Here is a 24,298-nt window from a genome sequence, read left to right as displayed (position 1 = left end):
TCCCCTTAGCCACCTTTCAAGGAAAAGGGCAAGTAGCCTGCTTATTTCTGTACCCCTAAAGCTCTAGACTGAGATAGCTGGCCTGAGGAAGGAAGGGCTCCCTTCCATGGGGGTGCGCCCAGATCCTAGTCTAGCTCTCACACCCGCTACCTCGGGAAGGCTTATTCTGGATTTACACCAGTGTAAGTGAAATCAGAGTCTGGCCTCAACCCCAGAATCAGAGGCTGGCACAAAGCCACACCCTTGAGAAAGCCGCGGAGGCTGAAGAGAATGAACACCACCTAGGGGATCCAGACGTTTAATTGTGCTCAGACGTCTGCCTCACCTTTTTTTAGAGTCTCGGTGTTGTGTGTGTGAGGCCTAGACTTGACTGTCTATTTGCTGCCTAGATTCTATAGCACTGGACATTTTGCAAACAACTCATAGGGATAAAAACCAATAAAAGGAAGCTATTTTAAAAAAAATCCTCTTGGTAAGAATTTAATCTATTTTCGATTTCTCAGCTGCAGCTCCAGCCCTGAATTCCTTCCCATTCTCTAGTCACCAGGTGAGGACACTCATGGCTAGGAGCTCAGGGAAGAAAGGAATTATTTTAGCAGCATGCACCGGAACTACATTTTGAATCAGCCTTATTATTTCTCAGTGTGCCGCGTCAGCACTCAGGAGTAAAAATAGTCCCCTCTGATGTCTTTAAACATCAGCAGAACCATAACGGGAAACAAATTGTGCGAGCCCATAAGGCGATGGCGCAATCTCAGTCGGCATTTGAGTGCTCCTGCAAGCTGGGCTTTGACTTGGAGTTTGGTAAATAACAGCAGAGTAATCCTTCAAGTGTTGCATGTCGCTTTGGCGGCAGGCACGATTGACAGCTGTCAAAGAGCCTGACAATCTGCCTCTGCCTTTCAGAGCAAACACGACATGCTGGAGGTAAAAGGCCTAGAAAGCAGTTTTGTTCTATGCAGATTTCCAGGAGGGGAATTAACATGATCAATTTGCGTGTGTGTTAAGCTTAGCCTCTTGCCGTGAGGAAAAACGGAGAGAAAGAACAATATACTACAGGCAACAAGCCTGCACTGCAGGAGAATGGACTGGGAAGGATTGAATGGGGGTCTCCCATGCCCAATTTCTCTTCAGAACAGATCCTAAAGTCCTTAGTCTTTCCTCAGCCAGGTTCCCATATTAATCTAGGTGAAGAAAAGGGAACCCACAAGGACTGGGAACAGCCATTGATCACAGCCTGGATAGGAGTAGAGCTGTCAGGAGCCAGGGGAGTCCATATTAACTTCTAGTGTTGCCACTGCCGGCTGGCAGTCACTATTAACTCTGCAAGAAGGAAAGACACAAACCAGCAGACCTAGAGAGACTGTGCCCCACTTGCATTCCACATGAGGAGAGGGAGTAGCTAGGGTAGGGTCTCTTGTGGGGGGGGAGCCACACCTGGGTGTTTTACCAGCTGAATTTCCATGTGTTTCCTGTCCAGGCCAGCTGGCAAGCTGGGAGCTCAAGCTGCTACTCCTAGGCTCTCTGCTACTGTATCGACCCAAACGTAAGCCCACAATTCACATCAGGCTGGTTCGGACACCCTTGCGCTCTAGGATCCAGTGCTCAAACTTTCCATGGAATTCAATGGACTTCAGCTCAAGCCCAGCCGATCTTACTTGACACGAGCTCGACTGAGCTGTCTATGGAAAAGCTCCCATTGGTTTCAGTGGGCACAAGGCCACCTCCACGGATGGTGAGCAGGGTGGTAAAATGTCCCTTCTTGGGGCTGGATCCTGTGACTCTCCGAGAACCACTCCGTTTGCATGGAAGTCAATGGGAGCCATTAATACTCAGTGCTTTTCAGGATTGAGCCCTTAGGTACCCCTGAGCCATGAATCCAACAGCATGTGGTGCAGCGATTCCCTATTAGCTGCCACCTCAGGTCACCTATTGGTCCTACGCATTAGTAGGGGCCTGGTCCTGCAGCCCTAGCAATAAAAATCTTCTTAGTATGAGCCTGGCTTGCTGATTCCTCACCATGCTTAGTGCAATGACTAACGCTAAGGGCTGCCTAGTCCTCACACAGGCCTGCAAGTCAGACAGGGGCTCTGTAAGGGGATCAGCCTTTCCTCTGTGCAATCTGCATGGAGTGTTCCTATTTCTCCCCCAGCAACACACATTTCCCCTGGGAAGGGGCAGATTTGCCATTCAGCACAACCCAGCCCTCCACAGACACACAATCAGTCTCAGAAAGGAGGTGGTGAAAGGCAGGGGAGAGGGAGAAACAATTCCTGGATTCTCTTCACGACTTTCTCCTTTGTTTGTTATTTTGCCCTTAGTCACATCACCTGAACCCCTGTTGCCTCAGTGTCCCCACTTGTAAAATTTGGATAAGACCCATGAACACATTCACAGCGGCACTGGGAGGATGAATCAATTCCTGACAGTCAAGCTCTCTGACATTCTCAGGCGGGTCGCGGGTAGGGTTTTATGATCCTTGTAAGTCTGCAGCAGCTACTCTACAGGAGATACAAAGTGGATCCTAAAGGATTTGGGCAGGGGTGCAGATCAGATAAACAGCCCACGTGCTAACAGTGTAGGTCACAGATAAATGGCACCTCGGTCGTGTGCAGCACTTGTCAATGCAGAGAAACGATCTGCCCTGTTATTACAGAGAGGAAAATGAGGCAGGCCTTAAAGAAGGTCACAGCTGGGGCTAGGTGTCCTGGCTCCCTGCCCAGAGCCCGGTCCTTTGCATCAAATTCCATCCCACTGCGAGTGCATTTAATGGCAAATTTTGCAGCACCACTCATTAGGCCTCCAGGCTGGGGAAGCCTAGGTGAAGCCATCAATGTAATTGGCCAAGGGACGGAGTGAATGGCACCACTGCTCTCTTCGGGAGCAGCCCGGATGCTGCGACATATAATAAGCTAAGGCAGCCGGCTCCTAATAGTGATTTATAGACCGAACGGGAGACCTTTGAACAAGGGAGAACGCCGGCTGCCAGGCTCCTCCGGGAGCTTCTAATAAAGTCTGAAATGAAATCACACATGGCTGGAGGGAGAGGCACAAAATAACAGGGACAAATGGATAGGGTCTCTGGCACAGGGAAGAGAACCTCTCGGCATTAGCACCCCATAGCCAGGGCTGGGAATAGGAGCAATGCATGAGAAAATAAACAGAGCCCCCAGCAGCTTTCTCCTCCTCTGTAACTGGGCTTATGGCTGGGTTTGTTACCGGATGGGAATGGAACACACAGCCATCTAGGTAGCATAAGGATATAGCCAGTGCTGTCTGGGGTTATGCATGGCATCAAGTTTCAAAGGATAAAGAGAGTTGGTACATGTCTCCCAGGATATAAACAGAAGGGGCGGAGATGGAGTGATGTCAGGGATTATGGGAGGGTCATTTCCTTGACAGAGTTATGGCCTTAATCGTCTATTGCTCTCTGGGTAGAAATCTCCGATTTACTCCACATCCAAGTGCTGGGAAAAGTTCAGCAAGGCCTTTTGTAAACTCATCAGAGATGGCAGTGAGATTCTGCTCCAGTCTTTACACACCAGAGTGGGCGCCGTCCAGGAGTGGTCAGTGCAGAATTCCCTCATCACAGGCCCAACTGGACCCAAGGTTTGCTGGGAAGGACCAAGGAACACTTCATTTAAAGAGACAGGAAGAGGGTTTGAACTAGAGTTGCTTAGAAAATGGATTTTCCCTCTCGCAGAAGAAAGTCTAGATTTGAGGGCACGATCATTCCAAGTCACAGGGAAAAACCAACATTTCAAATTGTTTCACAAAATGAAATTCTGGGGAATGAAATTGTTTGGAGTCATTTGTAATGTTGTTTTTTTATTTTATCCCTTTTATTTATTTTTAAGTTTTTAAGATAAAAAGAAAAGCATTTCAAAATAAAATGTCATTTTAGAAAGAGAAATGGAACCTTTTCATTTAAAAAATGTGGAAACTTTACATGACCCATTTTCTTTTTTCTTTTTTTTCAAAATGAAAGTTTTCAAAATCGATTTTGGGAAAAAAAATGTAGTTGATGTAGCATTTCCGATGGAAATCAGTTTTGACATAAAATTCCCTTCCACATAAGCTGAGACTTAGCTTAAAAGGAAACTTTGTTAAGGCAAAGTCAAAATCTATTCAATGTTGGTAAAGGAATCCAGTGCCAGGGCTAATTCTACCAGTATTTGGTTAGGAAATGAAAATAGTAATTTGTTATAACAAACCTCTCTTAACTTGGCTGCTTACAACTCAGAGAGAATGCAGAGCCTTCCATTCTAAGGATTCTCTTGACACCGTTCACAATGTGGTTGTGTCTGAGCATCTGAATACTATTTAGCTAAAGTAGAATCTCCCTTAACTCTCAGACTATATCTAGACTGCAGGCTTCTTTCGGAAGAAGCTTTTCCGGAAGAGATCTTCTGAAAAAACTTCTTCTGAAAGAGAGCGTCTACACAGCAAAAGCACATTGAAAAAGCGATCTGCTTTTTCGAAAGAGAGTGTTCACACTCAGCGGACGCTACCTCGCATTTAAGCTGTGATTACTATGGGTGGAGTGGCCACCAGGGCACCTGTGCTTTTTCCTCGTTCCTCTCCTTTCGAAAGAACTCCCTCTTCCCCATTCACACACGCCTTTTTCCGAAAGAGCTCTTTTGGAAAAAGGCTTTTTCTTCATAGAAAGAAGTTTACCATTGTCAGAAAAACCCCTCTGTTCTTTTGATTTTCTTTTGAAAGAACATGATTGCAGTGTGGATGTAAGTAAAGTTTTTTTTTTTAAACGGCCGTTTTTCCAAAAAAAAATCCTCTGCAGTGTAGACATACCTTCATCAGTAGAGGGGCCTATGCTGCATATTACAGCATTTCTGATTCCGTCCCACAGAGGGCAGTGTTACATTCACACTATACTCTCATATTGTACTCTTCCTAGTAAAGCAAGCCTCAGGAGTTCACATATGATCAAATCTCTGCTAATCATCACAAATTCATAACCAGCAAAGAATTCACAGGTGTTGTTATGCCACACACACCCTGTCTGTTCAGAAAGCCACAGGGGAACAGACCCCTGTTCCACACATGCCAAAAACATAGGCCTGAACCACTTGTGCTAAAAAAGAATAACCATTAGTAGTAAAGAACCTATCACCCACCACTGAGGAGTTCATACTCCTTCCAGTACAGGGCAGTGTCTGCTTTCACTTCCCATGCATGCTGACATCTGCCAGGATGCACCATGGAGTATGCAGAACAAGCATCAGGAGATCATGTGTGAGAATGAAAGTCTCATTTCTTTTTCCCAACCTGCTTCGTTAATTCTGTGTGGATTTTACATGCTTTCCTGACAGCAAAATGACTGACAGTTCCCAACTGGAAATGTTATTGTGCTCCAGTCATTACGTACAGCAACAAACAGGCTTTGTTGCAACAGGATAGACTAGTGATAACTAGTGACAACAAAGACGCTTATATTACCAGCAGGTAACTGGTTCTAGTTTCCTCCTCTCCTTCCCTTTTTCCCTGCTCCTGATGGTCTGAGTCCTAGGACTATGGCACAGGACCGGGTCTGGAGAACACCCGAAATATGAATAATTCAAAATATCCAGGGACTTGCTGATACAAAAGGTAGGTTTACACAGTCATACCGATAGGACAATTCTGCTAGAACTTATCAGGAATTTTTCTGCAAAACTTCTTTTTGTCAGAAAATGCTGATCTGTCAACATTGAAACGTTATGGGGATGGGCCGGTTTTGACAAATTGTTTGTTTTAAACATAGTTTTGGAGAAAACATGCTGCAATTGTTAAAATAGGTCTTGTCCATATGTTCAAAATGAAAAGTTCCATTTTTTTTCAGTTAGAGACATTTTTGTTTCAATCTCTAAGCTAATGTATAGCCAAAAAAAAAAAAGTTCAAAGTCCAAATTATTTTTTTTTCAAAATGATTGAAACAAAATGTTTTGATGGACCCATGCTGCAACATTTTTGATTTGGGATTTGGGTAAGTTTTCAAGAATTCAAAATTTTGGTCCACTTTAAGTGATTTTTTTTCTAAATCTCAAAAATTTACACTGGAAAATTCATCATTTTTGCTTAGCTTTTGATGCTATTAATCCTGCTACCAAGGCTCCCCAGAGATGCTTTCTAATTCAAGTGAGCAAATTTAGCACATTGTTCTGAAAATTCTTTTTTTTTCCCACTTCAATTGTTCTTATATTGCTCTTTTTTAACCACTTGATTGCTTCTTAGGATAAAACAGCACTTATAGATCATTAATGGTTACTTGATCGCAAGAACCTTCCCATGGCTGTAGTGGAATTGTGGAATTGAGAGCACTAGTCCCAGTGTAATGTTCTTAATGCTAGCATTGCAGTACATTTTTAAAAAATACAAGAAAACTTGTAGCTATATCAGGGCCATTTGCCAAGTCAGGCTGGAAAATATCCGTGATGCTCAGTCTAATTTCTTTGGCTTTGACTCTCTCAGGTACCCTTGCTCTGTCAGGTGGATGGTTTTTGGCTTCATTTTCTGTGAGTTTTATTCCCCCTTATGCTGTTTACTTCTGCTGCATTTAAAACTGCAGTTCATCCTGGGACCTGGATAGCATTACAACAGGTAATGTCACTCAGCAAAAAGCCAGGATGAGTATGACGCATTCCAGCTTCCCATTTTCACTGTGGGTCTCTTGGACTTTTATACCAGGGAAAAACACCAACAACAAACTCAAGCTGCTGTTTCTGCAGTGCAGCCAGTGCCTGCTAGAAATATAAAGGGCAATTTCAGTCATCCTAATTCCTCCCATTACATCGCTTGGCCTGTCCTCACTCATCTGCCCATCCTCTGATGCTTCACTAGCCAGCTACTGCAGGACACATGTGACCAAACACACCCCGTATTCACACTCTCTACACTATTGTAATAATCTTTGTGCAAATTTACCTTGTAAGCTCCTGTAATGGGGCTAGGCCCAAAAGGGCCATAGAGAAGTCCTCCAAGCAGCTAGAGTGGCTAGGAGGAAACCAGCCAATCAGGGGGCAAGCAGGGACTACAAAAGGAGCTGTGGGACTGAGCTGCAGCTCAGTTGCAGCCTGACCTAGAAGGGAGAAGGTTAGGGGGCTGGCTGCCTGAGGGTATGACTACACTGCATTCTTCTTTTGGGAGAGGCATGCAAACACAGCTGAGTGAAATTGCAAATGAAGCATGGATTTGAATTTCCCACACTTCATTTGCATAATTGCATCTGGGCGCTTTTTTGAAATACCCTATTTTGAAAGAAAAAATGCAGTCTAGACAAGGTTATTTCGAAAAACCCCTTAAACCTCATTTTATAAGGAATAAGTGTTATTTCGAAAGAAAGGTTTTTTTTTTCTCTTGAGAGGAATGCAAATGCAGACACCCGAAATTGCAAATAAAGTGGAGATTTAAATATCCCACACTTCATTTGCATAATTGTGTTAAGGTGCTATTGCAAAATAGTGCTATTTTTAGATTAAAAACAGGGTTATTTTGAGATAAACCCTTCCCTCAAAATAACCCTTAAACCTCATTTTTTGAGGAGTGTTATTGTAGGGGAAGGGCTTTATCTTGAACTAGCGCAATTTTGCAATAGTGCCATAACATGATTATGCAAATGAAGCATGGGATATTTAAATCCCAGCTTTATTTGCAATTTCAGGTGTCTGCATTTGCATTCTTCTTGAGAGAGAGGAATGAAGTGTAGACATACTCTGAGAGAGCAGCAGCAGCAGCAGCAACACCACCATCACAATGGACAGTTCAGAGTGGAGAGCTGTTGAGAGATTGTTAGACTTGAAGGTAGTCCTAAGATAAGGGCAAAGGAGTTGTTTCCAGGAAGGGAAGCTCTAGAGATGCCACACTAGTTCAGAGTGAGACAATAAAATGAAGGAACAGCATCGAACTGAGGGTCAGTCTACCAAGGGCCTCTTTTAGAGGTGTACCCGCAAAAAGGGTTTGTGATTGCACAAAGTGTGACTCAGCCAGAGGGCTGAGTAGCTGCAAGGCTTTTAAAACTGAGGCACTGCAGGAACCTGCAGTCAGCTAAACAGGGGTGCTTGCATGAGGTGAGTGCCGACCCTGTAACAGGTACCATCTAAAAACTCACTGGTCAATAATATCATGGTCTATAATATTGTTCTGTGGGTAGCCACATTACGTGTAACATTAGGAATAGAATCTGAAATCAGGACTGAGCTGTTTACACCACACAAGTATGGGGGGGTTTAAACTTGTTTCTTGAAGACAAAGGGCAAGTTGACACCTCAAGCCCTGCATCAAATCATCTATCAAGTGGCTGTTCTTTGGCAAGGAAGGGGAGCTGGAACAAACAGATCTGTACCTTAGCAAACAACTACATGGAACATCTTTTACCACCAGATTCCTCGCTCCCCCCCACAGTGGGAATGACCTTTGTCTACGGTAAACACTTAGGAAAAGGCACTTCAAAGGGTGACTGCACTACACAAGTGGAAGGCAAAAACTGAAAGAATTGTTCTCCCCTCCTGCACATCTCCGCACTGATGTCATTTGACCTTCAAACCATCTGGAAAGCAAAGCTAGCCAGGCCTGGTTCCTTGTTGTCACCACTGGGATGAGGGCAGAAAGGCCTAATGGCGCAGTAGTCAGGAGCCAGGCTTGGGAGTCAAGGGTGACAGCCAGAATGCAGAGTGAAGTCACGGGCAAGCAGGGGACCAGGCTGGCACAGGCAGGCACAAAGCATAGGAGCTATCACAGCTAGGGGCAGAAGTAGTGACATGTTGCTGAGCTTAAAAACAGGCGTGCTGCTGACTCCTTTCAGCCAATCAGCTAGTCCTACATAAGAATGGCCAAAGGTCTACCTAGCCCAAGATCCTGACCTCTGACAGTGGCCAATGCCAGCTGCCCCAGAGGGAATGAACAGACCAGGTAATCACCAAGTGGGCCCTGGAGCTGTTAGTTCTTAATGCACGAGCTGCCACCATTAGTTCTTAATGCACGAGCTGTTCTTAATGCACGAGCTCCCACTGAACTAAAGGAGTAGCTTCATTAGCTGGCAGCAGTAATAGACTCCTGTCTTTGGTGCATTCATAGGAGACTATTTATGTTTAACTAAAATAAAAACAGAGTTTTAATGCAACTGATTCCATGTTAATGAATGAGAAATGTTATTTTACATAAAATAACACTCCCATAAGTAGGGTCCAAATCACTTGCCAGAATCTTTTAAAATAATACAGGTTGAACCTCCCTAGTCTGGCACTCGCTGGTCTGGTAGCATCTGTGATCCAGCATGGATGTCCACTGATCATGGATGTTGCCAAGTTTCCCATGGTCCCATAAAGTTTGTTTATAGCCACCAGCCCTAATTCTCAGTGTTCTGTGCTGCTATTTAGCTCTAATTTACCCCTAATGTCTTCTAAGAGCCCAGTAAGCAGCGGAAGTGCTGGTTATGCTACTAGACAAAATTGACCTCCTATGGTCTGGAAAAGTCTCTGTTTTGGTACCAGTCAGGTCCCAAGGGTGCTGGGCTAGAGAGTTTCAGCTTGTAGGATGGAGCTCTCATCCCCATTAGTAATTTTTTTCATAAGCCCCCTACTGCTTCTGTGCCTGGAAGACCTCACTGACCACTGTGGAGGAAGCCTATGACAGCTGAGCCACATACCCAAGGTTTTTCTCCACTTTCCAGTGGGGTGGTCTCCCTCTGAGGTCCTGAACTGAAGCAATTTGCCTCCTTTCCTTGCAAGATCTCCCTGAAGCAAAACGCAGCAACAAATTAGGCATTAACATCTGTACAGCCATGTTATCCACAATGCCAATCACAGCTCTATAATTGCATGGGATGTCTTCCCTGAAGGAGTCATGCTTGTATGTTTAATAAAACAACCCACACCAGGTCTCAAATTTCCTTGTTTGTATGAAAAATTCATAGCTGCATTTCCAGCAAGTGTTGACTTGACTTACATCTGCCATCTACTGTAAGAGAAAATCCTTGCTGAGCGGAAAGGGAAACATCCTGAAACATTGTCAACAGCATTGCTGGATGAAACAACAGTGCTTTGTACTCCTAAAGCACCCTTCTACCAGAGGACATCAATGCATTTAGGCTGTAATTCTACCCATTGCATACATTGGGGGCTGGTATACAGATTTAGCACCTCTTACATCCTGCTTTTGAGAGCTAAGTCAGAGATACGTACTGGTTGGACTTTGTTCTGGCCCTTTGGGCTGGGGTAAATTTGGCCCATTAATGAATGCAATGGGGAAACTGAGGCACAGGCAGGTGCAAGGATGGCCATACCATAAGGGGATCTGAGGCAGCCGCCTCAGGTGTCAGGACTGCCAAGGGGTGCCACTAGGATCCATAGTATAGAAAATTGTGTCTGCTGCTGGTGCATATGTATTCTCTCTGCTCTAGATGCACAGAGATGGAGGAGTGCTGTGCTGGAGGAAGGAGGGCACAAGAGACATAACAGGCAGGCAGGAGGGAAGGTGGCATGGGGGCATCATTTCAGCTCCCCGCCTCAGGTGCCAAAATGTTGTGGGCCAGCCCTGGGCAGGTGACAAGACTTTCTCAAAGTCAGAGGGGACAGAAGTGCACTCTGCTATGAATGATGTGTTGTTGCTATGAAGGAGATCAATATTCAGAACGGGAAGGTACAGAGAGTAATGAAAAAGCATTAGCAACAGGACAGTGGTGATGTTAGTGCTGCCAGACCCCTTTGTCCCTCAATACTCTTGGGAAAAATGACCAGCCATGACACACACTAGAGTTCCAACATCTGGATATGCAATCACAACACAAAATGCTTCCAGAATGCTCCTAGATAGCTTCCCTGTTTAGTCCTAATTAAGGTTGGAAGGTCAACATTCCCTACCGCCTTAGCATAATTCAACACACTCACACAACCTGCCAATGCCACATGCCCGGTTATCAGGCACAGCTGGTAACTACCCCCATTGCACTTCTGGAACACAGCAAAGCTGCAGGATATTTTCACACTCCGCAGGATGAATACCCATAAACACAACTGAAGCTAAACTCAAGGGCTACAGGCTGAGCAGTGATCAGTGTCACTCATGTACTAACAATGCCTCACGGTAGCTAAGTCTATGTAGCTGATTCACAGAGATGGTAAGTACCTACTACTGCTACCCCGTCAGCCTGTTATTCCTTTAGCTCCTGTGAGAGATACTTGTGCTTTTGGGGGGTCAATGTCCTGCAATCAAAATACACTGATGTTACCAAGGGGTGGCCAGGATGGGGATTTGTGCTCCCATGGGGCACAGTACAATGGTTACCCACAGACCCCTGGCATAATGAGCTACACTCCCCTGCCAGAGATATGAACAGTTCCGATGGCGTCAGTGAGAGATGGCTCAGATCCACTTTGCCCATAAAGACCACCAGTGGCTAAGACTCCCAGAATCAGCTCTGCCCCCCCCCCCCACCCATGCAAAATTCTTCATTCCACACTGCTCAGAAACGCCCAGTCCTGCCGTGAGCCCTGAACAGTAACAAACTCGCTCTGGCTACACTGTAGTCAGAGATATAATCTAGACATTCCCATGCCAGCTCTGCTCCAGCTAGCTCCCCCATTCCAGCATGGGTAGCAACAAGGGTTAGCCCAATTCCAGGCCCAGGGTCCCAATCCCATATGCCTGGGCTCAGCTTGACAGCTGCTGATCCTCGGGCTAGCAAGACGACAGCAACCCCAGGCATGCTCCAGTCCCATCTTCCATCTCTGTTGAGGCAGTGGTGTTACAAGTGCCAAAATGGACGTTTAGCCTAATGTTCCTACCTGTCAATGGGCCAGTTTGAGTAGCCAGATGCGAATTGAATCAGGCAGACTAGAACGGGTCAATCCTTCCCTCTGAGCAGCTTACTGGGGTCGTTAATCCCTGATTGTGCTCAGGAATTGTCCGGGAGCAGATCCTGATTTGAGTAATGCTGTGCTGCCCTCCACGTGAAGCAACCTTCGCCTTGTGGCTGGCATGAAAGCTAATGATCCGACTCTGCAATTGGCATAAGGAAAGCCGGGGGAGTCAGAACCCACTCGAGCCGCTATTCAGTGCTGCAGCATCAAAGAGGGCTCGGTGCCTCTGTGTAACGGTCTTTAGATTAGTGCAGAGTTCAGTTAATCAAAGCTGAAAGGGCCACTCTGCTCTGCAAAGTGCCTCTGCAAATATCTCCCAGGGGCTCTGTGTTTGTAGCTTTCCCATGGACCCAGGTCATACTTTCTCCACTTGCGGGTAGGAAGACGGGCTATTTCTAACTGCCTGGGATCTGAAAGCCAAGCTGGCTTCTTTCCTTCTTACTTACCAGTACCTCTGACACCCGCTGGGCTGGATTACTGTTGTACCACTCAGTTAGACTATAACACTTTGTAAGGAGCCTTCGGTGTTAGCCTGAAATGCCCACGCTGTTAGCAAATGTTAATCCTGGCCAAGAAAGGGGTTCAGTGGGTTCTGGGGTAAGTAGCTCATTGTACCACTTGAGTATACTGGAGCACTTGGAGGACAGAGAATCTAGGGCAGGAGTCTCCAGCCTTTTTAAGCACAAGCTCACTTTTTGAATTTAAGTGCAATGTAAGGTCTACCTCAGACCCAAATACCCTTGCTCCGCCTCCTTTGTGCCCCTTCTCTCAGGCCCTGCCCCTGCTCACTCCGTCCTCCCTCCCTCCCTCCCCTATTCTTCTTCGCTTTCACCAGGCAGGGGCAGAGGGTTGGGGCATGGACTCTGGCCTTGCGCTAAGGGGTTTGGAATGTGAAGGGCTCAGAGCTGGGGCAGGGAGTTGGAGTTCAGGAGGGAGTTCAGGCTCCGTAAGGGAGTTTGGGTCCAGGAGGTTTGGGGTGCAGGAGGGGTTTCATGACTGGGGCAGAGGTTCAGAGCTGGGTCCAGCTGGACACTGCTTACCACAGGCAGCTCCTGTGTGGTGCTGCAATGGGGCTAAGGCAGGCTCACCCTGCCTGAGCCCTGGCTCTGTACCATTCTCAAAAGCAGCCATCATGCACCCTCTATCCCAAGCCCTGTTGTGCTCCCTTCCCCTCCCCCATTCTGTAAAGCTAGAATACAGGGTGGAAGAGGGGGAACCCTGACATCAATCAGCACCTCCTCCTCTCCCTGCCCTAATCTGTACCACAAGCAGGAGGCTCCTGGAAGGAAGAGGGGGCAGCTTCAAGGCAAAAGGCAGGAGATGCACAGCCGTGCAGGGAGGGGCAGCTGAAGTGCTGGCACTTGATAGCCTCTTGGCCAACTTGTCAAGATCACCTGTCAGAGGCTCCAAGATCTACCAGTCGATCCCGATCAGTGATCTAGGGGGTGGGCTGAGCAGTCTTGAGAGGAGACCCAGGAGCTGCCGAGACTGGAGATAAGGTTTGAGCTGAATGTTGGTATCACTACAGTTAACTTACTTGCCGAATGCCAGGGAAGGAGAGGAGTTTTCACTCTGCATAGTGTGCCAATGAAAAGAGGTGTCCTGGGCTTTGATTGGGCCAGGATTACTGAAAATTGGAATGTGATGGGGTGCAGTTACAGAAGGCCCCGTGGGGGTACTTCCTGGGGTTCTGACAAGACCACTTCCCCTCACCTTCCTGCTCTCTGGGGCTCCTTGCTACCCTGTCCTGATGGGCCAGCTCCCTGGTCTCCCCCAGCCCAGGCACAGAGCCAGGGGCGGATGAGAGTGCTGCGGGGCCCAGGGCAGCAAAATTTCGCAGGGCCCCCCCCTTTGACACAGCGCATGCGCCGTGGTGCCAAGGTGCATGTGCGGGGCCTTGGGAAGCGCGGGGCCCGGGGCAGCCGCCCCGTTCGCCCTGCCCTAAATCCGCCGCTGCGCAGAGCTGAGATTACCGCCCTCTACCCCGAGGAGCAGTACAGACACCGAAACTCTTTGGCTACGTCTAGACTGGCCCCTTCTCCGGAAGAGGCATGCAAAGCAGGCAAGTCAGAATAGGGAAATCTGCGGGGGATTTAAATATCCCCCGCGGGATTTAAATAAACATGGCCGCCGCTTTTTTTCCGGCTTGGGAAAAAGCCAGAAAAGAGCATCTAGACTGGTGCGATCCTCCGGAATAAAGCCCTTTTCCGGAGGATCTCTTATTCTGAGGAGCCAGCTCAGGAGAGCCCCAAGAATTTCAGAGGGAGCAGTTTGGGGCGGCATTAAACCAATGTAGGCGCTGTAGAACAGGCACATGCTTTCCCTCGTTTTCTGGGTTCATTTGGCAAGCACAACTGCTCTCTAATTGACTGTCTGCCTTAACGTCCCTTTCAGCTCTTTAAGCCACGTGAATCATTTAAAAGGGGCTGTGAGGGAGCGAGGCGCACGAGCCCTGCATGTTTCCAGAAGAGGATTTGTCGAGGTAAGCTGTGAATATTCTCTTGGCAGCTCACGGGGTTGTTCAGTTTAAACTTTCCTGGGCTTTGACGTATTCAGTTAGGAGAAGACTACTGAATAACTGGCTTGTTTGTGAATCGGTGCATCATTTAAAGCAGGGCTGGGGAACTTCAGTCCTGGGAGCTGAACGTGGCCCCCTGCTTGTCTGGATGTGCCCTTCCCCCAGCATTGGGAAGCCTGCACTGGTGATCCAGCCCCCCTGCTGCCTCACTGTGGGGCTGGAAGCATAAAATCTACTAAGCCCCCCTCTCCCATGCTCTGGAGTTCAAGGGGATTGTGGGGAGTGTCTTTCTCCTCAATTGGGGGCTACATCAGTGAGGGTTTTTTTGGTTGGTTTGTTTTTTTCTTCTCGCTTGTGTGAGACTGATTTTTCTGTGGGTCAGCGGCCCCTGACCCAAAAAAGGTTCCCTCCCCCTGATTTAAGGTAACAGGAAACCATGCGAGGGCCCAGAATATAGAGCACAACGGACTCTCACTTTCTTTCAGACTCTTTTTTCCCAAAGCGGTGAGCATTTTGTAAATATCCTGCGCTCGTGCTTTTGCACTGTCGCTGGCAAAGCGTGCAGGCGAGGAGAAGTCAGAAAAGCGACACATTGGTATTTTAAAAAAATTACAAAAAATGGGATTGGGGAAGGGAATCAAATTTTCTAGTCTGATCCTTGAGAAACAGAAACCACTTCAATATTTGAAACGTGGGTGTGAAGTCATTTTTCTGTGGGTTGTTTCCCTACGGGTCAGTCTCATGGGCCACGTGCCCACCTCTGGCAGTCCAGTGACAGATACCTCTGTTCTGTGCATCATCCTTTCTTTCAGCACTCTCAACATGTGAGCACCTCCAGTCACATGCCTGATCTCTAGGATGGGGTATTTGTTCTCCCTCCTCCCAGGGGAGAATTGTGCGTGCAGCGCGGTGGTTGGTTTGAGTTGGATTTTCTTTTACATGTCCAGGCTCTTGTGTGTTTGTTAGAGAAAGCAGGTTGGAGAAATGTGTGCAGCACTTGGAAGGGAAGTTCCTGCGGGAGTTTTCCCACCATCTGGGACCAGCCCCCTGGAATGCTCCATCTCCTGCACAGATACAGAGCAGTAGAAACAAAAAACAGGACTACGTAGCACTTTAAAGACTAACAAGATGGTTTATTCTATTATACATAATATATTATATATATCATGTTTATTATACAGACACAGAGCAGTAGAAGAGATGGTAGAACGTTGCAGTGTATTTGAGGAGTAGAGGTTCCAGCCATGCTTCTGTCCTGGAACTTCAAGGTCTTTTCTCTGTGTTGGGACCTGACCCTTTCCTGCCGTGGACCTCAGGACCAAGATCTTGGACTTGACACTTTAGTCTATGGGCAGCCAGGGCAGAGAATGGAAGACATGTGGGATGGGTTTGGGGAGCCAGGCCATGCTGCTTAGACTACAGCAGGAGGTTGATTTGAGGAGGGGGCAGTGGATCATAGGCCAACAAAGAGAAATATGAACATCAAGCATTCAGCTGTGGTTCCACATGAGCATCCAGCCGCCCTGGCCCCCAGTGCTGAGCAAGGCTGGACTGGTTCCTTCGCTTTGTTAATGCATTTTGGAAAAAAGTTCAGCCTGCAACTTTCCACCCACCCCCGCTCCGTACCTAAGAGGCTTAGAATGCAAGGCCTCTGGCTAACCTAAATACCAGAGCCGCCTGGGAGAGGAGGTATGGCTTTGGGCATGTCCTTTGGTCTCACTACTCCATGTTTACTCTGGGGCACAAAAAACCCAGAGAGTGTTGCCCTCATTATTTGTGTCCCACTGTGCTAGGTGTTAAGCAGCTGCACGGGAGACAGCCTCTGCCCCTGAAACTATTCCTGGCTCAACAGAGCAGCCAGCCGACGGCTTGGGCCAACAGAAGTAGCATTATAATTTCACAGACTGGGCACTGAGGCATACGGAGAGTAAGGGTGAGATTTGACAAGCTGCCTGAGGGATTTAGACAACAGAGTTCCATTAAACTGAACAAAATGAGTTGAACTGAGTGGGAATGGGTGTCCAGATCCCTTAGGTGGCCTTGAGAAACTCAGCATAAAGAAACATGTCTGAATTGGGAGCCTTTGATTCCAGTCCCAGACTGACTGTGTGCCCTTGGGAGCATCATGGTCGCTCCGTGCCTCAGTTTCCCCATCTGTATAGTGAGGCTAATAGCATTGCCCTACCCAAGAGGGATGTGATGAGGATAAACAGATTAAAGACTGTGAGGCACTCAGACACTGGGGTCATGGGAGCTAGATATAAATAGTCCCAAGCCAGCACCTTTACAATAAAACCATTCTTTGGCCCCTAAATTCTCTCCTGAGCCTCAAGCAAATCAAGGCAAAGCAGCTTGTACGTTAGCAGCTTGCCTCTGTCTCTCTCCCCACTTTCTGTTCGAATTGCTTTCATTGTTCCAGTGCCAGCTATCGCCTTGCAAAAGCCTTCACTGGACTTTTAAGTAAATAAACTCATTAACAGCAACACACCAACAAAACCATAGTTTTATTTAAAGGCAGCACAATTGCAGACATGAGACCGAGAGCAAAAATAGCACAAGGCCACTATGAGGCAAGAAAGAAGGTGCAGGAATCAAAAGTAAGGATACAAAAGATGAAATATACAAATATCTGATAAAGAGCGATGATAAGAGTGAAGGTAACTGACTCTATTAGCTACAGGAAAGGCAAGGGTGAGGGGGTGACAAGGAAGAGGCCACAAATGAGGAAATTTTTCAAGTACAGAAACAGGAGCACTGGGTCTCCAGGAGATAACAGAGGATATTATTGGTAGGGGCAGCAATCCACAAACAAACAGGAATCAATTATGGTCACATAACACGCATTACCCCAAATGCTTTATCTGATGTGCTACAGAGATTATTCGCCCTCTGCTGAAATGCAGGCAGCTCTGGGGTGGAGCACAGCCAACTCTCTCCACTGGTGGCGTGGGAGTGAGAAATCCCTTTCTAAAACTGGGAACTGCAGAGGGGATTTTTTTTATTTGGTAGAATTCCAGCCTGAGTCGAAATGTAGCCAGGATATTTGGGATTAAAAACACCCGGAGGGAAAGTCCCTTGTGATCTAGAGTGACTGTATTTAGGACCCGGGCTTTGTGCCTTGTTGGAACGACATCTCTGCATGTTTAGCTCTGATTTGACTACTACACACATCACTGCTTGTTTGTCTGATCCATGTTTTATGAACTGCCAGGGTGTCACGTTCTACCCCGAGGCAAACGGTGTGCCCACAGTGGGTATTAAAGCGGTGGATTGACATACCAAGCCATGCTGGATTAACTGTGTCCCATCCAGATGTCACAGCAAATATACCTTGGAGGCTGCACATATCCTGGACATGAGATGGGACGTACCCAGGGACAGTGCCACCTCATACACAGATCCTGCCCTGACCCAGCAGAAACGCAGTGATCCTGGTGCTTGGATAGGTGGGATTCCAGGCTCCTGTATGGGAAAGCTGCACCAGAACTGGTTGAAAGTTGGAACTGTCCATGAAATGGAAATCCCCCCTCCCCTCCCCTCCCCTGACCAGAAAATTGTTTTGAAGATTTCATTGGGGGGGGGCAGAGGGGGAATGAAAATTCATTTTGAAACCCCTTCACGTTGTATGGTGTTTGCTTCTGGGGCCGTGTCTTTCATCTTGACGTCGTGTCATGACATCATGGTAACAGCAGGGTGCAATAGGCGGTGACACACTGTGACATCATTTCCTCTCACGGAGCCGGAACGCAGGGCAGCTGCCAGTGCAGGGAGGTTTGACCGCTGCACAAACCTCCAGTCTTTGTTCTCATACATAGGGTGGCCTAAAGGCATGGACGCCACAGGTAACCTTGGACCTCAGCCCGGCTATTCAGGCAGTCACTAGGGTTTGAACAGGGTTTGAACAGGGGACTTGCATTTCCAAACTAGAGGCTCCCACCTCCGGGGTTATTAACTCCATTAGCTGCTAGCAGTAGTAGGTTTTTAATCCTCTATGGGCACCAGCCAGCAGAGGCGATGACACACTTTACCAGAAAACCATAGCTCTGGAAAAGCCAGATGACATAGATGTGATCAGGCTGCCCCTACCATGGTACAGCTCACGCCCATCTCTGGGGGGATCTCTGCCTCGCACAACAGACTTCCTCTCCGTGTTCGCTTTGGTAGCACTTGATAAGAGCAATATGGGGGCAGGCATCTGGGAGAGTGACTGGCAGGGTGAGAGTTTGTGGGGTTGAATCTCAGAGCAGGAGTGTATCAGGCAACACTCAGATCACAGCAGAGGCATTTGTAATCATTGTGTTTTACGTCTCTGAGGCTACGTCTAGACTACAGGCTTCTGACAACAAAGAGTGTCTAGACTACATCCAGTTCTGTAAGCCGCTTTGTCGACATGACAGTGTAGACGCAAAAGACAGTGTAGATGCAAGAGCGCCGTCTGACGACAGAACTCTGTCGACAAAAGACGTTATTCCTCGTAGAATGAGGTTTACTGCCGTCGACAAAACTGCTGAGTAGACACAGGTGTAGTTTTGTCGACAAAACCCTGTAGTCTAGACACACCCTGAAGGCCAAACTCAGAGCCCATGTGGTAAGAGGGGGGTAGGAGGGAGGTGACCCTTGCTGCTGCCACGCCAGGCACCCATAATTCCCCTGGGCCACGTTGCTCAGGATATGAGGGCAGAGCAGGGAAGGGGCAAGGCCCGCAGCAAGTGGGGGCTACCCCAAGCCATGCATCCCCCTCAAGAGAGCCCTGACCAAAACTATTCCCATTTTAGCATCAGTGCGTCTAGCTCTTTACGCGCCAACTGGGGCCGCCCTTTCCCCAACGTCCTTTGGAGCTCTTATCTCGCCACAGGGACATGCTCCTGCTATGCAAACAACCCAACCTGTTTTCCCAAGCGCTCCAGAGGGGAGGCCGAGCGCTCGCTTTCTACATAAACCCTTGAATTTCCCTGTCGTTGCCAAAGTGGTTGTAATAATAATAATTAATCATAAGTAAAGCTCTTGCTTTTGAATTGGATAATATTAATAATACTTGGCAGGTTATATAGTGCTTTACAGACATTAACTAATTAATCCTCACCCCGTTTACTATGGTGATTAGCGCAAGGAAAAACAAACAGTGAATTTTTTCATTCCCTGGTAGGCGTGTCTCAGTGACTAACACCGAGTACCTCTATAAGGAGACCAGTATGTCCTACAGCAGAGGGGGGTTTCTAAAGGTTTGGGACCACTGAGAGTAGCTGATAATAAATAGTAAAGCAGCTCCCTATTGAAATCAGGTGCTAATGTGCCAGGCGCTGTACATTTGTACAGTAAAGAGATACTCCCTCCCCCCAAGAGGTAGAACCTAGACTGATATGCCACCCGTTGCTTTATGCATTAGGCTACACTGCCCCTCTTAGCAGACCAGCACACAGATACTACATAGTCTAGACTGACATTTGCCTTATGCTGAGCTGGATGCTTTGCCCTTCAAGGCACTTGATGGTTTGGGTCATGACTATCTGACGTGTCAGAGAGGTTTCATGGCAACTGGACCCTCCAGAAGTCCTTGGGTGGAGGCTCCAGACATGACACGCTCCCTAGCTGTGTCTAGACTGGCCAGTTTTTCCGGACAATCAGCCACTTTTCCGGAAAAACTTGCCAGCTGTCTACACTGGCCGCTTGAATTTCCACAAAAGCACTGACAATCTCATGTAAGATTGTCAGTGTTCTTGCGGAAATACTATGCTGCTCCCGTTCGGGCAAAAATCCTTTTGCGCAAAAGGGCCAGTGTAGACAGCTCAGATTTTTTTTTCAGCAAAAAAGCCCCGATCGCGAAAATGGCGATAGGGGCTTTTTTGCAGAAAAGCGCGTCTAGATTGGCACGGACGCTTTTCCGCAAAAGTTCTTTTGTGGAAAAGTGTCCGTGCCAATCTAGACGCTCTGTTCCGAAAATGCTTTTAACGGAAAACTTTTCCGTTAAAATCATTTCCGGAAAATCATGCCAGTCTAGACGTAGCCCATGAATAGTGCTGGATGGGAAATAGATTCCCCACCCTGTGAAAAATGTCAAGGAAGTTTTGCCCACAAAATACCCCTCTCCACCACACTCCATAGTGTGTCTGCATATGATATCAGAGACCAAACTGCCAGTCTCCACTCCGCTGGAAGGAAAGATTCAAACCTGGGTTCCCCATATACCAGCTGAGTCAACCCCGTGACCTCTGGGCTCTGAGCTTTTCAGCTTCCACAAATTCCAAAACTTTCACAGAAAAACATTTTGTAAATAATAATAATAATAATCTCAACAGACTCCATCAACTCCCACCATCTTGCTCCAACCGAGGCTGGTCTTCAGGGTAACTTGTGAGGTATATGTTTTCCCTGCGCTTGCCTGAGAGAGAGATGTCAGCATTACCGGGTAATTCATTATCAACTCTTACAGGGAAGTTATATCTGAGCTGTGCTGCGCTGTGCATTGTAAGATTATTAGTTATGGATTCTGGTATCACCCATTGGTCCCAGTCACATTCAAGGCCCTACCATGCGAGGTGCTGCACAAATACAAATGAAGACACCGATTCTGCCCCCAAAGAGTTTACAGATTTTGGACAATATTTATTTCTTGTCTTTCCATTCACATGTAGCAACCTCAGGCTACCTTGTATTTTTTATAATCAACGAAGAGCTGAAGTAGAGTTCCACCCAAAAAGAGCAGAGTGTGTGGACATCACCGCTACTGGTCTGTCCTGACCACTGGTGACAAAATGGCAGCTGAGGTCTATGCACAGAGGGCAGGAAATACAAAGACTCAGTGAACCAAAACCAAACAGCCTCACACCCAAGCACAGTGCAGCTGGGAATCCTCCTATCTGTATATTAATGGTATTGATCCTTTTTTTGGTTGTTCTTGGTTTCCCCAGTATAAATTTTAAGCTACATAAAGACCCTTGTATGAAACCACCCACTAGCAGAAACCTGATAGAGCTTAGACACATGCACACATCCTACAACAGAGTTAGGAACAGCTGGCAAAAGTCCCTGCTTCACTGCTTTATTTCAGCTGGACTTTCACTGGGGAATTTTCCTGGGTCCAGATGATGTCACTTTGCATTCAGAAGCAACAAATGTTACCCACAAAAGCGTTGATTCACCACAGTACCCAACCTCATGCATTTCAGATTAGACATGCAGCTTGCTGTGGTTAGATGTCAACAGATGTCCAGCTGTGTTTGTGCATTCCATCTGTATGCCGTGCCAGCCCTGTGCAGACAGACAGCACCACAGACCTTGAGCAACCCTGGCCAATGACAACAAGATCTGTTAAGGGATGAAGGCACCCAGCTAGGTTTATTGTTGGCAAAGCACGGTACTGCAGACCATTAATATGAGTATGCCCGTGATAACAGGCTAGCTCTTTGAGCTGCAGGACTGTCTATTCCTCCCTGGACCAGACAAAGTTACACCCCTGAAATTCATCTTTATACCCTGATACAAACAACTAGGCTATGTCTAGACTGCAAGCCTCTTTCGAAAGAGAGCGTCTAGACTGCACGTTGAACTTTCGAAAAAGCGGCTTGCTTTTTCGAAAGAAAGCATCCAGTGAGTCTGGATGCTCTCTTTCGAAGAAGCCCTATTTACATTGAAGAACGCCTTCTTTCGAAAGAGGAACTTTCGAAAGAAGGCGTTCTTCCTCGTGAAATGAGGTTTACCGCCATCGAAAGAAAAGCTGCGTTCTTTCGATTTAATTTCGAAAGAACGCGGCTTGAGTATGGACGCAGGGGAAGTTTTTTTCGGAAAAAGGCTACTTTTCCCGAAAAAACCCCTGAGTCTGGACACAGCCCTAGGTACTTCCATTCTGACATAGCCACTTGACCTGGCTTGTTATTACCCATCACCTCGTATATGTTGGTTTGATTAAAATATCTCTATTACGTACTGTTATTCTGACCATATCTATGAGTGTGCTTCTGTCATTCCTGAGGAAGGAATGGTTTTGTACCTTCCTTAATATCAGGATGTTCTGGTACCACTTAATATCAAAATGTCTGTTGGTGAGTACAGTGTGACCTGCATGTCTTAGGAGTGGGTATTTTTGCAGTTTTAGGCCTGTTCTTGCCAGATTCTGTAAGCTGACCCTGCCTTATAGCAGGGCTCTAATACAAGAGCTTATGCTCAGGCATCCCGGCCTTCGGGCCAGGTGAGCAAAGCGGTTGCCTTGGGGTCCCTGCCGTCTGGGCCCCGCGCTGCAGTTGACAGCTGTTTAGTGCTCAGTGAGGCAGGTGGCTAATTCTGCCTCACAGGAAACCTGCCTGATTCCCACCGAGGGGTGCCTGGCTATGGATTGCTAGCTGCAACCATCACAGTAGGGATTGGCCCTGGTTGCTCTAGTGCTGCCCAATGAAGCCTGGGCCTGGGGACCCTGCACTCCCTGCAGTTTCTCCTGTCTGCTCCCACACCACGAGATGCACCGTGCTCCACCTGCTGCTCCTGGCCCTTGCTGCTGGCTGCTGCTGCTTGCTGCCTGGCCCATGTGAGTGGGGCTGGACTGGGCTGGCTCCCATGGCCTACCAATGCTCACCCAGGGCTGCAGGTGGATGGAGCTAGGAGGGGAGGTCCCCGCAGCAGGCTGGAGGGATGAGGAGGGGGTTCCTTCCCCAGACTCACTCACTGGGGCTCCATCTGCACCACGGCATCCACCCGCCTGTCAGCATGGCACCATGGGCCCCGCAAACGTTTGGCCGGGCCTGCTCATGCTTCAGACTTTCTTCTACTTCACTTGCGGAATCCGGATCTGATTCTGGACAGCACCTCGCACAGTGGGGCATGCTCGCAGTGGGCCTCTTGCTGCAACTTTAATCCCTCTCTAATAACAACCATGTAACGCTATGGATGGTGCATGATTTTCATCACAAGCCTTTCCTCTTTAAGGATTAATAGCTCATTCCAGCTTTACTTTTCCCTCTAATTTACTGACTCATTCAGAGGGGTTTTTTTCTCTTTCAACTAGAACAATAGGAGGGTTTTGAAGCTGGGGCTGTACCAAAGGCAGAGACTTCACTCCCTGCTATGAATCTTCATTATAAAGTTATTTCCCCACATTTTGAAATATAAATGATGCCTTTGATGTCTGTGTTTTAAAAACTGCTCTTTAAAAAAGAACAATAACATGAAAAAAGGAAAGAAGACTCATCTCCCATCCCCCCCTCCCCCCGCCCATATGCGCCAGCGTGCCATTGCAAACTGGACTTTTGCACAATCAAGTCAACTGTGACTTTTTGCCCTAAAGACAAGGGATGATGGGGGCAGCTGGAAAACCAGCCATTCATCAATAAATAAATGAAAGCTGCAGCACACCCCTGCCTCACTACTGTGTCTGCCTCGGGCCTCATCAGTGAGCCCTGAGTGTGCTCTTTGATTTGGCAAAGGATGTTTACGTGAACTGGCTCTCCGCATTTGAATCTCAGAGGGAATGCAATGTGTGGGGACAGCCAGCCCTGTTGTTGGCCTCCAGATCTGCTCAACTTGTTGCTGGGAAAGTTATTTTGGCCCTTTGGCAAGACAGCACAGCAATCTCTGTCCCTTTTCTCCTTCAAGGTGCAGCGGCATTGACAGGCAGGGATGCTGGAATATGTCAGAGGGAGGAAAGTGCATGGAAGAGATAAGCCTGTGCCAATTTCACTCGCAAGACACTTAATTAAAAAAGAGAGTCTCTTGACTACAGGGTGTTGCTTGCTGCGGCTGTCACTTTTTCCCTCCCCAAATCTCCTCTGATGCTTTTCATAAGCACATCCTGAGGGCTTGTCTACCAGCGCAATCCGAGGTGTGCCTGCGACACGCATCAACACCCCAGAGCTAGCTTTGAGCTACCCAGCTCAAGTACCAATAACAGGACACCCTTCGTGGCACAGGTTGTACAAGGCCCCAACCCCATGTCTGAACT

At 47.5% G+C, this 24,298-nt stretch overlaps 1 long non-coding RNA gene across 1 annotated transcript; it reads left to right on the top strand.

Annotated features, from left to right (window-relative positions):
• Positions 1 to 18,110: 18,110 nt before the first annotated feature.
• Positions 18,111 to 24,070, top strand: LOC112545410 (uncharacterized). The gene is made up of 3 exons (XR_003088872.2): positions 18,111 to 18,212; positions 20,667 to 20,776; positions 23,953 to 24,070. It is a non-coding gene; the product is annotated as an uncharacterized LOC112545410 (long non-coding RNA).
• The last annotated feature ends 228 nt before the right edge of the window (positions 24,071 to 24,298 follow it).

This window comes from Pelodiscus sinensis, chromosome 26 (assembly GCF_049634645.1).
Source record: "Pelodiscus sinensis isolate JC-2024 chromosome 26, ASM4963464v1, whole genome shotgun sequence".
NCBI classification, from domain to species: Eukaryota; Metazoa; Chordata; order Testudines; family Trionychidae; genus Pelodiscus; species Pelodiscus sinensis.
The sequence above is the reverse complement of the archived record's forward strand: the minus strand, read 5'-3'. Positions and strand labels throughout refer to the sequence as shown.